Source organism: Gossypium hirsutum, chromosome A05 (genome assembly GCF_007990345.1).
Source record: "Gossypium hirsutum isolate 1008001.06 chromosome A05, Gossypium_hirsutum_v2.1, whole genome shotgun sequence".
In the NCBI taxonomy this organism is placed as follows: domain Eukaryota; kingdom Viridiplantae; phylum Streptophyta; class Magnoliopsida; order Malvales; family Malvaceae; genus Gossypium; species Gossypium hirsutum.
The window spans coordinates 104,246,058-104,262,552 of NC_053428.1; the positions used below are offsets into that span (position 1 = coordinate 104,246,058).

General features: G+C 37.8%; 2 non-coding genes across 2 annotated transcripts; one reads left to right on the plus strand and one right to left on the minus strand.

Moving 5' to 3' along the window:
• The first annotated feature begins 2,702 nt into the window (after positions 1 to 2,702).
• Positions 2,703 to 2,809, plus strand: LOC121230110 (small nucleolar RNA R71). The gene has a single exon (XR_005928062.1). It is a non-coding gene; the product is annotated as a small nucleolar RNA R71 (small nucleolar RNA).
• Positions 2,810 to 15,022: 12,213 nt separating this feature from the next.
• Positions 15,023 to 15,129, minus strand: LOC121229896 (small nucleolar RNA R71). The gene has a single exon (XR_005927850.1). It is a non-coding gene; the product is annotated as a small nucleolar RNA R71 (small nucleolar RNA).
• Between the last annotated feature and the right edge of the window lie 1,366 nt (positions 15,130 to 16,495).

A 16,495-nucleotide genomic window follows, 5' to 3' on the forward strand; every position in this document is an offset into this window, starting at 1 on the left:
TGGTTTCAACTTCTGCTTTATCAACCTCAATTCCTTTGCTAGAAATTTTGTGGCCTAACACAATCCCCTCACGAACCATGAAGTGACATTTTTCCCAATTAAGTACAAGGTTGGTTTCCTCACATCTTATTAGAACTCATTTTAAATTTTTAAGGCAAAGATGGAAACAGTTACCAAATACCGAGAAGTCATGCATAAATACCTCCATAATGTCTTTCACGAGTTCATCAAAAATGGCCAACATGTATTGCTGAAAAGTAGCAGAAGCATTACATAATCCAAAAGGCATTTGTCGATAAGAAAACATACCGTATGAACATGTAAATGTTGTTTTCTCTTGGTCCTCAGGAGCTATTAGGATTTGGAAATAACTAGAGAGTCCATTTAGGAAACAGTAATACATATGCCTATATAATCTTTCAAACATTTGATCAATGAATGGTAAGGGCAAGTGATCTTTTCTTGTAGTATCGTTCAATTTCCTATAGTCAATGCAAACTCTCCATCCCGTGACTGTTCATGTTGGGATCTGTTCGTTCTTCTCATTAGCCACAATAGCCATGCCTCCTTTCTTAGGAACAACCTGCACAGGGCTCACCCAAGAACTGTCAGAAATAGGATAAATAATTCCAGCATCTAAAAGTTTAATTACCTCAGCTTTTACGACTTCTTTCATGTTAGGATTCAATAGTCTTTGAGCTTGCACAAAAGGTTTGTATTCATCTTCAATTAAAATTTTATGTGTGCAAAAAGAAGGGCTGATCCCTCTTATGTCAGAAATCTTCCAAGCTATGGATCTTTTGTGCTCCTTTAATACTTGGAGTAACTCATCTTTTTCATTTGATCGTAAATCTGAAGTAATAATCACTGGTAATGTGGAATTATTTCCAAAAAATGCATATTCTAAGTGATCTAGTAGTTGTTTTAATTCCAATTTAGGAGGTTCTTCAATAGAGAGCTTTAATTTTAATTCATTGTTTACCTCAATACCCTCGTAGCTCTTCTGTCTTAGTGAAGGCTCATTGGAATTTAGTTTAGCTTGTATCTTACCTATCGCAGAATCATCATCATCTACCTCCTCTCCTTGGGCAAGACACAATTCAAACGTGTCCTTATGCATGATTTTCTGTAAAGAATCTTAGTAGCATGATCAATAGAGTCAATAAAATAGAATGAATCATACTGTTCCCTAGAAAATCTCATGGCATTATAAATTTTAAAAATAATCTCTTCATCACCTACCCTAAACACAAGTTTACCATCACCCACATCAATAACAGCTCTAGCAGTGGCTAAAAATGGGCGACCTAAAATTAAATGCACCTCAACATCTTCATCCATGTCAAGCACAAAAAAATCAACAGAGAATATGAATTTATCTACTTTTATGAGTACATATTCAATAATTCCCCTAGGATATTTAGCAGATCTATCAGCTAGTTGAATACTCATCCTAGTGGGTTTCGGTTCCCTAAGACCAAGTTGCTTGAACATTTTGTAGGGCATCAAATTAATACTAGTTCCTAGATCAGCTAGTGCCTTCTCAACATTTAAACTACCAATTAAGCAGGGAATAGTAAAACTTCCTGGATCTTTCAGTTTGGTTGGCAGTTTATTTTAGAGTATGGCCGAGCAGTCCTCGTTGAATTCCACTGTAGATAATTCTTCAAACTTCATTTTATTTGTTAGAAGCTCCTTAAAAAATTTTGCATATGTAGGCATTTGCGAGATAGCTTCAACAAAAGGTAAGTTAATATGTAACTGTTTAAAAAGTTCAAGAAATTTACTGAATTGTGCATCCATGTGGTCTTTCTTCAACTTTACTGGGTACGGAATTAGTGGTTTATATTCCCTCAACACCGGTTTTTCATTTTTTTAGGTTTTATCTGCTCGTCATCTTTTCTGTCAGCTTCTGGTGGCAGCTTCTTTTTAGTTTCAGCTAACACTTTCCCACTCCTTAATGTAACTGCTTTCACATGCTCTTGTGGATTGGCTTCGGTGTTACTAGGTAGACTCCTTGGTGGTCTCTCTGAAATCATTTTAGCCAGCTGTCCTATTTGATTCTTGAGCCCTTGAATTGATGCTTGCTGATTTTTAAGTGCAGTTTCAATGTTCTGAAAACAAGTCTCCGCTACTGAAATAAACTTTGTCATCATCTCTTCAAGGTTCAGCTTTTTCTCTTGCTGATAAGGTTGTTGTTGGAAGCCTGGAGGGGGTGGTGGTCTTTGGTTTCCTTAGCCTCCCCATGAGAAATTTGGGTGATTCCTCTAACCTGCATTGTAAGTGTTACTATAAGGATTATTTTGAGGCCGAGGATTATTACCTATATAATTCAGCTACTCATTCTCTATGTTAGGGCCGTAGGATGGATATTCTAAATTGCTCGTTCCACCTCCACTTGCATCGCACTGCATTACTGGATGAACCTGTGTAGAACTAAATAAACCATCAATTTTTCTATTCAAAAGTTCCACCTAATTGGAAAGCATAGTAACCGAATCAACGTTAAAAACGTCGGATCTTTCGTCGTTTTTGTCCTCATGACTTGCCACTGATAATTATTTAGTGACATCTCTTCTATGAACTCATAAGCTTCTTCAGGTGTCTTATTATTGATAGTTCCACCAGCAGCTGCATCAATCATTTGTCTAGTCGAGGGATTCAAACCGTTGTGGAAAGTTTAAACTTGTAGCCAAAGAAGTAACCCATGGTGAGGGCACTTTCTCAATAGATCTTTGTATCTCTCCCATGCATCATAAAGTGTTTCTAAATTCATCTGCATAAAAGAAGAGATATCATTCCTCAATTTTTTTGAGTAAGAATTTTTCGGTCATTTGTTCCCAAGTAGTGATTGACCCTCATGGTAACGAGTTCAACCACTGTTTAGCCTTATTCCATAATGAAAAGGGAAATATCCAAAAGCGAATGGTATCATCAGCAGCGGCATTTATTTTGAAAGTATCACAGAACTCTAAGAAATTGGCCAAATGAGTATTTGGGTCTTTATCCTGCAAACCATCAAACTAAACAAACTGTTGAATCATTTGTATAGTGTTAGGTTTCAATTCAAAATTATTTGCAGCAATTGTAGGTCTAGCAATACTCGATTCAGCCCCCGTTAAATTAGGCTTAGCATAGTCGTACATAGTACGAGGAGTAGGATTCTAATTCACTGGATTTCTGGTAAGCACAGGAAGCAGCGGATTATTTTGGTTTTCAGCCATCTCCTTAGTTGTAGTATGGATATCGTCCTCTCGCTCTTCCTCTATGTATTGTAGACTCCGCCTTGTTTCTCTTCGATTCCTGCGAGCTGTGCTCTGATCTCACTGTCCAAAAGCAAAGGTCCTGACGGGTTCCTCCTAGTCATAAACTAGAGACACCTCTAGAAGCAATTAAAAAGAAAAATTTAGAAAATAAAAATTAAACTAAAAACAAAAAATAAATTGCAATAAAAGTAAAAATGGCTAAAGTAATAAAAATCAAGCATTCCTACTATCTTAGTCCCCGGCAACGACACCAAAAAAACTTGATGGTAGTGAAACTAACTAAAAATTTGACTAAGGCAAGCGCACCTATCGAACAGTAGTATAGTTATGGTAAGACCGAAAATATCGTATCCACAAGGACTAAAAGTACTAGTAATTACTATCTTTTTATTATTTGGCTTAAGAATTAAAGGATTTTTTTAACGAAAACTAATTATCTAATTAACTAAGATCACAACAGAGATTAAAGTTGGAAAATACTTTTGGAAAACTGATAGAGAAGACAATACCCAAGGAAGAATCCACCTAGACTTCACTTATTACTTTTAAATTAGTCGATTTATTCACTTAACTTAATCCGTAGAAATCCCTGATTTATTTTAATATCTCTCTCGAGACTAAGAACAACTGACTCTAAGTTGATTAATTGAAATCTCTTTCTAATTAAAACCCCCATTGTCGCATTAACTCGGTCTATGGATTTCCTTATTAGATTTGACTCTAATCCGACAGATTTATGTCGTCCTATCTCTAGGATTGCATGCAACTCCGCTTAATTATGGCTGATCTACTCTTAAACAGGGACTTTTGCTCCACTGAATAAGCACATCAAAACCTGAATTAATATCCTGAAATATTAAAATAAGAATTAAAACTCATAATTAAGAATAAGAACAAGTATTTATCATATAATTCAAATAGTAATAAGATCTGTCTTAGGTTTCATCTCCCTTAGGTATTTAGGGAGTTTAGTTCATAATAATGGAAAACATCTCAAAATTGGGAAAACAACAAAAAATAAAGAAACCCAAAGAACTTCTAAGGAAATTGAATGGAGATATTTAGTCTTGAAGTAAATCCTACTTCCAAGCTGATTCCGATGGCTGTCCTTCAGTATTTCCTACCTTCCACCCTCCGTCCCCCTCTTTGATCCTCTTCTAGGGTGTTTATATAAACATTGGAATGCCAAAAATAGCCCAAAGTTAGCCTTTTCTGAATAGAATTAGACTTTGGTTCGATAGAGACACGCCATGTGTCCCGCCCGTGTGAAGGTGCTCAGGCTGTGTGCAATTCTCACTTTGTTTAATGTTGACACGGCCATGACACACGAGCGTCTGTCATGCCCGTGTGTCATACACGGGCGTGTGCTTTACCAGTGTGAAAATGCCTAGGCCATATGAAACACTGAATTAGGCCCAATTTGCCTGTTTTGGCCCGTTTCATGCTCTTTTTGCTATCCTAAGCTCTCTTAAAATTTGATAAACCGTAAATTATACATATTTTTACCCCATGTTTGGCATACTTAAGAATGATTTTTTCCTTAGTTTTAGTGAATTTGATGCTCCTAATCCTTTAATTTCATGTTTTTATACTCAGTAGAGCTTAGGATAAAAAAAAAGAGCGAGAAACGGGCCAAAACAGACAAATTGGGCTTAAAACAGTGTTACACACGGCCTAGGCACTTCCACACAGGTAAACCACACGCCCGTGTCGACCTTAATCCAAGTCAAAATTGCACACGGTTTGAGCACTTGCACACGGGCGTGGCACACAGTCATGTCCCTGTTGAGCCCAAGTCTAGTTCTACTCGGAAAAGGCCACTTTTGAGGGTTTGGAAGCATTTTAAAGCCTATATAAACACCCTATAAGAGGATTAGAGGTGACACGCAGAGTTGGAAGCAGAAAATAGCTAAGGATAGCCATCAGAATCATCTCGGAAGCAAGGATCTACATCAAGACTGAAGATTTCCATCCAAATTTCTAGAAGTTCTTTAGGGTTTTCTTTATGTTTTTGTTGTTTTCCGTACTTTGAGATGTTTTCCATTAGTATGAACTAAACTCCCTAAATACCTAAGGGGGATGAAACCTATGATGAATCTTATTACTATTTGAATTATATGATAAAGACTTATTCTTATTCTTAATTGTGAGTTCTAAATTCTTATTTTAATATTCCAGGATATTAATTCAGGTTTTGATGTGCTTATTTAGGAGAACGAAAGTCCCTGTTTAAGAGTAGATCATTCATAATTAAGCGGAGTTGAACGCAATCCTAGAGATAGGATGACATAAATCTGCCGAATTAGTCAAATTTAATAAGGAAATCCATAGATCGAATTAATGCGATAGTAGGGGTTTTAATTAGAAAGAGATTTCAATTAATCAACCTAAAGTCAGTTGTTCTTAGTCTCGAGAGAGTTAATAACATAAATTAGGGGTTTCTACAGATTAAGTTAAGTAAATAAATTGTCTAATTCAGAAGTAATAAGTGAAGTCTAGGTGGCTTCTTCCTTGGGTATTGCTTTCTCCATCGGTTTTTCCTAAAGTATTTTCCAAACTTTCATCTTTGTCGTAATCTTTAGTTAATTTAGATAATTAGTTTTAGTTTAAAAATACACTTTAATTCTTAGGCTAGATAATAAAAATATAGTAATTACTAGTACTTTTAGTCCTCGTGGATACGATATTTTCTGTCTCACAAGAACTATACTACTAGGGCTTGCCTTTGTCAAATTTATAGTTAGTTTCACGGCCATCAAGCTTTTGGCGCCATTGTCGGGGACTAAAATATTAGGAACATTGGATTTTTATTACTTTAGCCATTATTTTTATTTTTATTTAATTTTTTTTATAAAATTTTCCTTTTCCTTACTTCTGGCATTTTTTTATTGTTTATGACTAGAAGAAACCCATCAGGACCTCTACTTTTCAACAGTGAGATTGAAAGCACAGCTCACAGAAATCGAAGAGAAATAAGGCGAAGCCTACAATACATAGAGGAAGAGTGAAAGGACGATATCCATAATACAATCGAGGAGATGGATGATAATCAGAATAATCTGCTACCTCCTGCGATTGCTGCAAACCCAGTAAATTAGAATATTGCTCCTCGTACTTTATATGATTATGCTAAACTTTAACAAGAACTGAATCGAGTATAGTTAGGCCTACTATTGCTGCAAATAATTTTGAATTGAAACCTAACACGAGTCAAATGATACAACAGTTTGTTCAGTTTGATGATTTTCAAGATGAGGATCCAACAATTGTACCAGCCAGAGAAAAAGTCGAACCTTGAGGAGATGATGACAAAATTTATCTCAGTAGCGGATACTTGTTTTCAGAATACTAAAATTGCACTTAAAATCAGCAAGCATCAATTCAAGGACTCGAGAATAAAATAAGGCAGTTGGCCAAGATGATTTCAGAGAAACCACCAGAAAGTCTACCTAGGAACACCGAACCCAATCCAAAAGAGCATGTGGAAGCAGTTACACTAAGGAGTAGGAAAGTGTTAGCTGAATCTGAAAAGAAGCCATCATAAGAAGTTGACAAAAACGAATGAGATGAGGTAAAACCAAAAAACAATAACAATCCAATGCCAAAAGAATATAAACCACCAATTCCATATCCAGCAAAGTTGAAGAAGGACAGCATGGATGCACAATTCGGTAAATTTCTTAAACTTTTTAAACAACTGTACATTAACTTACCTTTTGTTGAAGCTATATCGCAGATGCCTACATATGCAAAATTTTTAAAGGAGCTTCTAACAAATAAAAGGAAGTTTGAAGACTTATCTACAGTGGAACTTAACGAGGAATGCTTGGCCATACTCTAAAATAAACTGCCAACCAAACTGAAAGATCCAAGAAGTTTTACTATTCCCTACTTAATTGGTAGTTTGAATGTTGAGAAGGCACTAGCTGATTTAGGTGCTAGCATTAATTTGATGCCATATAAAATGTTTAAACAACTTGGTCTTAGGGAACCTAAACCCATTAGGATGAGTATTCAACTAGCTGATAGATGTGTTAAATATCCTAGGGTTATTATAGAGGACGTACTTGTAAAAGTAGATAGATTGATATTCCTTGTTGATTTCATTGTGCTTGACATGGATGAAGATGTTGAAGTGCCTTTAAACTTAGGTCGTCCATTTTTAGCCACTGTTAGGGCTGTTATTGATGTGGGTGATGGTAAACTTGTGCTTAGAGTAGGTGACGAAGACATTATTTTTAAAATTTATGATGCCATGAGATTTTCTAGGGAATAGGATGACTCATGTTATTTTATTGACTCTATTGATCATGCTACTCAAGATTCTTTTTAGGAAATCATACATAAGGACACGTTGGAACTGTGTCTTGCCCAATGAGAGGAGGTAGATGATGATGATTCTGAGATAGGTAAGATAAAAGTTGAACTAAATTCCAATGAACCCTTTCCAAGACAAGCAGATTATAAGGGTATTAAGGCAAACGATGAACTTAAGCAAAAACCCTTTATCGAAGAACCTCCTAAACTGGAACTTAAACAATTGCCAAATCACTTGGAATACGTATTCCTCGAAAATAATTCTAAATTACCAGTGATTATTGCTTCTAACTTGCAACCCAAGGAGAAAGAGGAATTACTCAAGTATTAAGAGAGCATAAAAGGGCCATAGCTTGGAAAATTTCTGACATTAAAGGGATCAGCCCTTCTTTTTGCACCCACAAAATTTTAATAGAATATGAATAAGTCATGTGTGCAAGCTCAAAGACGACTGAACCCCAACATGAAATAAATTGTTAAAGCTGAGGTAATTAAACTCCTAGATGCTGGAATTATTTATCCTATTTCTGATAGTTCTTGGGTAAGTCTAGTGTAGGTTGTTCCTAAGAAAGGAGGCATGACTGTTGTAGCCAATGAGAAGAATGAATTAATCCCAACAAGGACAGTCACAGGTTGGAGAGTTTGCATTGACTATAGGAATCTGAATGATGCCATGGGAAAAGATCACTTCCCCCTGCCATTCATTGATAAAATGTTGGAAAGATTATCAGCGCACATGTACTACTGCTTTTTAGACGGACTCTCTAATTATTTTCAAATCCCAATGGCTCTTGAAAATCAAGAAAAGATGACATTTACATGTCCATACGGTATGTTTGCTTATCATAGAATGCCTTTTGGATTATACAATGCTCCTGCTACTTTTCAGCGCTGCATGATGGTCATTTTTGACGAACTCGTAGAAGACATCATGAAGGTATTTATGGATGATTTCTCAGTATTCGGTAACTCTTTCCATCTTTGCCTTAAAAATTTAAAATGAGTTTTAATAAGATGTGAGGAAACGAACCTTGTGCTTAACTGGGAAAAATGTCACTTTATGGTTCAATAAGGTATTGTGTTAGGACATAAAATTTCTAGTAAAGGGATTGAGGTTAATAAATCCAAAATTGAAACCATTGAAAAACTATCTCCCCCTAGTCCGGTTAAGGCTATTAGAAGCTTCTTAGGACATGATGGGTTTTATAGAAGATTTATTAAAGACTTTTCTAAAATAGCTAAGCTGTTGACTAAATTACTAGAAAAAGATGTGCCCTTTAATTTCGATCAAGAATGTTTAGAAGCGTTTAATACTTTAAAGGATAAATTGATTAATGCTCCAATTATAATCACACCTGATTGGAATTACCTTTCGAACTAATGTGCGATTCAAGTTTGCAATAGGTGCAGTTTTGGGACAGCGAAGAGACAAGCATTTTCAACCTACCTATCATACCAGCAAAACTTTGACAGTCGCAAAAAAAAAACTACACCACTACGGAGAAAGAGCTGCTAGCTGTGGTTTTTGCATTCGGTAAATTTAGGCCATATCTAACATTCCAAAGCTTGGGGTACTTATTTGGAACACCTAGAGAAATTATCAGTGATAAGGGTACTTATTTTTGTAACGCCCAATTTGATAAGACCCTTAAGAAATACGAAGTTCACCACAGAATAGCTACCACTTACCATCCTCAAACTAGTGGACAAATCGAAGTAGTAAACTGAGAGCTTAAACGTATCCTAGAAAAGACAGTAGAATCAAATAGGAAGGATTGGGCGATGAAAGTAGATTATGCTTTATGGGCTTATAGAACTGCTTTTAAAACCCCCATAGGAACATCCCCTTACAGACATGTTTATGTAAAAAGTTGCCATCTACCGTTTGAGTTAGAACACAATGCATTCTGGCTATAAAGTTTCTAAACTTCTATCTCAAACTTGCAGGTGAAAATAGGTTGATGCAGTTGAACGAGTTAGATGAGTGGCAAACTAATGCATATGAGAATTCACGCCTATACAAGGAAACCACGAAATGCCGCTATGATGCTCTTTTAAAGCAACACAATCAATTTGAAACTGGAGATCTTGTCTTGCTATACAACTCAAGGCTCAAATTGTTTCCTCGGAAGCTAAAATCACGATGGTCAGGTCCATTCGTCGTCCAACTGTTTTTCCATGTGGCACAGTAGAGGTAAGTCATCCAACTCACGGCATCTTCAAGATAAATGGACATCGTCTTAAAATTTATAAAGGTGAGGACTTTAAGGATAATAGAGAAGAGCTACGGGTCCACGAACCTGCCTAAATATGTCACAGGGTAAAGTCGAGCTTAGACTTTAAATAAGCGCTTCTTGGGAGGCAACCCAAGCACTAACCTCACTAAATAGGGTTTAATTTTTCTTTAACTATTCATAGTTCAAATGCAGGTAATTTTGACAATTGACAGGGGTGAACACGGCCTAGACCCACGGGCGTGTCCTAGGCCGTGTAACACTCACGGGGTGGAGACACGGGCATGCTTGGAACCGTGTAAACCTTGAGCACTTTAATGAGATGATTGACAGTATTGAACATGGCCTAGACCCACTGGCGTGGCTAAGGCTGTGTTGAAACAGGACTCACATTTTTTCCAAAATAGAGGCACACGGGTGCGACAAAGGAGCCATGGCCTTGCGATATGGCTGTGTGAAGCCCACGGTGGAGGGACACAACCGTGCCACACACCGTAGTGAAACTGCCCTTTAAGTTACCCAAAATTCAGTAGAAACAAGGGCTACGTTAAAATCACACGGCCCATGTGAACCGCACGGACAAAGCCCACGGGCGTGCCTGAGACCGTAGATAAACCTGACTATAGAACACGAGCGTGGAGTGTATGACACAGGCCTGGGCATGACGAATCACCTAGCACATGGCCGTGCGATTCAACCGTGTGAGAAACACGGACTTGGAACATTGGCGTGCCCATAGGCCGTGGGTGATACTGTCCTAAATCATAAAACATCATGCACACATTAAGCCACGGGGATGTTGAGTTGCATATGGGCGTGGGAGAAGCGAACAACAACGCACACGGTAGTGCGATACGACCGTGTGAACCACACGGCCGGGACACACAGGCGTGTCCCTAGGCCGTGTAACGATTAGGCATTCAATTTTCTTGATAAACACGGGCTAAATTCGAGCCACACGATCGTGTGGCCCAACACGGGTTTCACACAGCCGTGTCCCTTTTTAAACCCCCATTTCTCTTTAAATCCTTAAACCGTAAAACCATCCCTATTTAAAATCCTATTCATCATCTCCTTTCCCTATTCATCCTCTCACCACCGCAACCCTCCTTTACTCTGGCTACCACCTTCGACGAACCACCGGCAACAACCATTTTCCTTCTACCCCCTTTCTTTACCTCCCATCGCACCTCATCTCCAACAACAACCCAGTCCTTTGCAACCCCCCACCATCCGACCACCTCCCTAAGCCGAGCCAGCAACACACCAAGGCCACCTCCGTCGTGCCACTTCTTTCCCCCAGCCGACCACCACCAACCCTTATTGGTTACACCTTATATCATCCTATTCTATTCGTTGTTTTCTTTTACTTTTATTTTCTTTTATTCTTTATTTTTATCTCTTTTTTATTCATCTTTTATTTATTTACATTTCTTTTCACTTTATTATGTGATTCTTATTTAATTTAGCCGTTTATTCTTATTAATTTTATTATTTTGGGATTCATTACCATGTTTTATTCTACCATGCTGCTTATAGGATCATCCTTACTCACTATTAGGTGTTTTGAATTTTTAGTTTAGTTTAGTCTAGTTACTAGTCCTTTATTATGGCTAATTTAATTAGTATACTAATGGCTTAGGTAGTAGCACATATAGGACTTGATTCTACACTTTGATCATTTTTCTTATTAGTATTTATTTTCTCACACATTTAGTCCTACCCCCATATCCTATCCCACGATGTATTTGATTGGTATTCCAAATTTAGTCATATCATTGTTCTATCTTTTTTAGGTACACCATGACAAATACTCGTGGGAAAAAGACTGCCGTCTGAGTCCATAAGAAAAGAAAGGGGTCAAGTGCGACCTCCTCGAGCGTAAACACTGAAGTGCGCAACCCTTTTCTCCAGTTGCCACTTGGCCCTCAGGAGGAACTATTTCAGATATTACGGGCTCGACCCCTTGGTGTAGGTCGATGTATCGACTAGGCCGCACTGGAACAAATACATTTAGCTGACGCCATTCGAGCTCTTCTCGCTACCGCCCCTTTGGACTGATTCTTTACATCATCGAGCCGACTTATCTGGAGTTCACCATGGAACTATGCTCGACATTTCATCTCCAAGTCGTCATGATAGAGTTCGACGACCTAGGCACTGTTCAGTTCAGACTTGGCGGCCTCGTATGTCAGCTCAGTGTACCAGAGTTTGGCACGGCCCTGGGGTTGTATACGGATGATTTTATGGAGACCGACCATTTCCCCCACCTTCACCGCCACATACATCGTTCACCTGCATCATGTTAGGTCGACTCCACCCTGCTACAGGAATTTATGATCCTAGCCGTTCAAAGGCATCAACTCTACCTTCAGCTCTACGCTATCTGTATGCCATTTTGGCACACACATTAACGGACAGGTGAGAGAGCACTGGCGTCGTCAACACTCACGTTGCATATTTCCTATGGAGCATGAAGCATTGGCATACTTTTGATCTCACATATTTTGTTGCCCTTGCCTTCCGCCACCAGACAGAACGACACCAAAAGGGAGTCATCAGCATCGGCCCATATGTGACTCGTTTAGAATGATATTTTGGGCTCCTGAATACAGTGGCGTAGTCTTCATCACTTACTCTCATTGGCCAGATGTCCCCACAAGGCATCCAAAGTATGCTCCATATGCGAATGATTGAGCATCATCGTGGGTTCGACCCTTTTTAGTACCGATTTGCACGAGCTATCGATAAGGATAACGCCAAGGATATTCCTGATGATATCCCTGCATTTCAAGAGGACCCACCATCACAGCCACCACCACGCTACCAACCAGTTTATGCAGCTGCTTCAATATCTGAAGTTTCTGACCATCTTTATCGCTTTGAGCAGTATTACACTCAGCGATTCGACAACATCGAGACGACGGTACAACAAATCTGCCAACATTTTCACATATCGCCTCCAGCACCACCACCGCACGATCTAGTTGTCGACGAGGACTATTAAGTCCTTCTAATTTTTAAATTGCTTCTCTTTTTATTTTATTTTTATTTTGGCATTTCTTTTGCACTTTTATTATCAATTACTTACAAGACTTTTATTAGTATACTTTTAATTTTATTGTATCTAGTTATTTCATTATTACTAACCCTAACAAATCATTGATAAACCGTAAATTATACATATTTTTACCCTATGTTTAATGCATTTTATGGATGATTTCTCATTAGAATTGGTGAATTTGATGCTCCTAATGCTTTAATTTCATGTTTTATACTTAGGAGAGCATAGGAGAGCGAAAAGAATGAGAAACGGGCCAAAAACGAAGAAAATGGGCCAAAGTACAAAATCAACACGGCCTGGACCTCCTCACACAGGCAGACCACATAGCCATGCCAATTTGGCAGGCTCGAGCACAGCCTGAAGTAATAGAACATGTGCGGGTCCTTGCCAAGCCCAAGTTGAGTCTAATTCGAAAAAGGATAATTTTGAGGGCTTTTAGGCATCCCAAAGCTTATAAATACACCCCAGAGGAGGAGGAAAAAGGAGACGGAGAATAGGGGGTAAGGAATCACTCCAAAGAAGCCGATTGATCCATCTCAGGAGCCGGATTCCTCATCAAGACTGAAGATCTCTCCTCAATTTCCCTTCAGGAGTTTAGGGTTTTCTTTATGTTTTGTATTCTTTATTATTCTGAGATGTTTTCTTATTTAGTTATGAACTAAAACCCCTAAATACTATGGGGAATGAAACCTAAGACGAATCTTGTTATTATTTTCTGAATCGTATGATAAATATTTAACTTGTTCTTAATTATGTGTTCTTAATTCTTATTTTAATATCTCAGGATACTGATTCAAGACAAGCTCTTATTTAGAGGAGGAATAGACCCTGTCTAAGAGTACATTTGTCATAATTACGAAAAGTTGATTGCGCCCCTAGACATAGGATGACAAGATTTTGCCGGATTAGGGTGAAACCTAATAAGGGGATCCATAGATCGAATTAATGCAACCCTAGAGTGTTAATTAGAGAAAAGTCTCGGTTATTCAATCTAGGGATTAGATGTTATTAGTCTTGAATAGGGATAATAACATAACTTAAGGATGTCTACAGAACAAGTTGAATGAATAAATCGTCCGATTCAGAGCCAGAATAACAAGTAAAGTCTAGGTTGATTTTTCCTTAGGTATTGTCTTAAGTCAATCGATTTTCCCCAAAAGCAATTCCCTACTTCTTTTCTCTGCGCGTTCTTAGTTTAGATAATTAGTTAGTTAAAACAAAAACCTCTTTATTCTTAGGCTAGATAATAAAAAAGACAGTCATTACTAGTACTTTTAGTTCCTTTGGGTTTGACAATCCAGTCTTGCTAAAACTATACTACTGTTTGATAGGTACACTTGCCTACATCGCGATAATACTTAGTTCAAGAACGAGTAATTATAAATATTTAGAACCTATCACGAAATCACACGATCAAGTTTTTGGCGCCGTTGCTGGGGAACTGAAATATTAGGAACGCTCAATTTTTATTACTTTAGCCATTTATTTTTCTTACAATTTAATTTAATTTTTTTATTATTATTATTTATTAACCTACTCTTTCTTTCTCTTGGCAGGTTTTTATAGTTTATGACTAGAAGAAACCCGTCGAGACCATTACTTTTTGACGAAGAAATTGATCGTACAGTTCGTAGAAACAAAGAGAAATAAGGCCCAGCTTAAGATACACAGAGAACGAGCAAGAAGACGATACACAACCCCCAACTGAAGAGATGGCTGAAAACCAAGGCAATCAATTACCTCCTGCAATTGCGGTGAATCAAAATCCTGCTCCACGCACTATGTATGATTATGCTAAACCTTCTTTAATAGGAATTGAATCTAGTATAGTTAGACCTGTTGTAGCTGCAAATACTTTTGAATTAAAACCTAACACTATTCAGATGATACAACAATTTGTTTAGTTTGATGGTTTGCAGGATGAAGATCTCAATGCTCACTTAGCAAACTTTCTGGAATTTTGCGATACATTTAAAATCAATAGCGTTTCTGATGATGCCATTCATCTTCAGTTATTCCCTTTTTCATTAAGGAACAAAGCTAAACAGTGGTTGAACTCGTTACCACGAAGGTCAATTACTACTTGGGAACAAATGACCGAAAAAGTTTTACTAAAATACTTTCTGTCGGCTAAAACGACTAAATTACGTAATGATATCTCTTCTTTTGTGCAGATGAATTTAGAAACACTCTACGATGCATGGGAAAGATACAAGGACCTTTTGAGAATATGCCCCCACCATGGGTTACCACTTTAGCTCCAAGTACAAACATTTCGCAATGGTCTGAATCCTTCGACTCGGCAAATGGTTGACGCAGCGACGGGCAAAACTATCAACAATAAAACACCAGAAGATGCCTATGAGTTTATAGAGGAGATGTCACTGAATAACTATCAGTGGCAAGTCATGATGACAAAGCCAACGAAAATAGCTGGTGTTTATAACGTTGATTCGGTCACCATGCTCTCTAATCAGGTTGGTTTTCTTAGTTCTTCACAGGTTCACCTAGTAATGCAGTGTAAAGCAAGTAGCGGTGGAACAAACCATCAGAATACCAACCTTATGGCCATAGCATGGATAACAAGCAATTAAACTACATGGGTAATAATCCTCGACCTTAAAACAATCAATATAGTAACACTTATAATGCAGGTTGGAGGAACCACCCCAATTTCTCATGGGGCGGTCAAGGAAATCAAAGACCATAACATCATCCGGGCTACCAACAGAAAAAGAAGCCAAACCATGAAGAGATGCTCTCAAAGTTTATATCAGTGTCAGTAACCCGTTTTTAGAACACCGAGAAAACACTTAAAAATCAACAAGTGTTGATCCAAAGCCTCGAAACTCAGATAGGCTAGCTTTCCAAACTAATCTCCGAACGACCACAAGGTAGTTTTCCAAGTAATATCGAACCTAACCCAAGGGAACAACTCAACGCATTTAATATTCAAGATGATGAAGGAGTCGTTGAGCCTGAACCAGAACCGAGGCAAGAAAATGTGGTAAGTAAAGGTCAAGGTGAGGTAGATCAAAATACAAACAAACCATTGACTGTCGAATATAAACCTCGTGTGCCATACCCCATAACGACAAGGAAAGACCGTTCAGATGAACAATTTGGTAAATTCCTTAAACTCTTAAAAAAATTACATATTAACTTACCGTTTATTGAAGCTCTATCGTAGATGCCAAATGTAATGAAATTTTTAAAGGAGCTTTTAGCAAATAAACGGAATTTAGACAAGGCGTCGCATGTGGAGCTGAATGTAGTTTGCTCGGCCATTCTCCAAAATAAACTACCCAACAAACTAAAAGACTCAGGGAGCTTTACTATTCCTTGCTTAATTGATAGTTTAGATGTTAATCATGCATTAGCTGATCTAATGGCTAGTATCAACGTCATGCCTTACAAAATGTTTAAGCAACTAGGTCTCGGGAAACCCAAACAAACTAGGATGAGCATTCAATTAGCAGACAAAACTATAAGATTCCTTAGAGGTATTATTGAAAATGTGCTAAATCGATAAATTTATATTTCCCGTTGACTTTATTGTTCTAGACAAAGAAGAGGATAGCAACACTCCCTTAATTCTAGGAAGGCCATTTTTA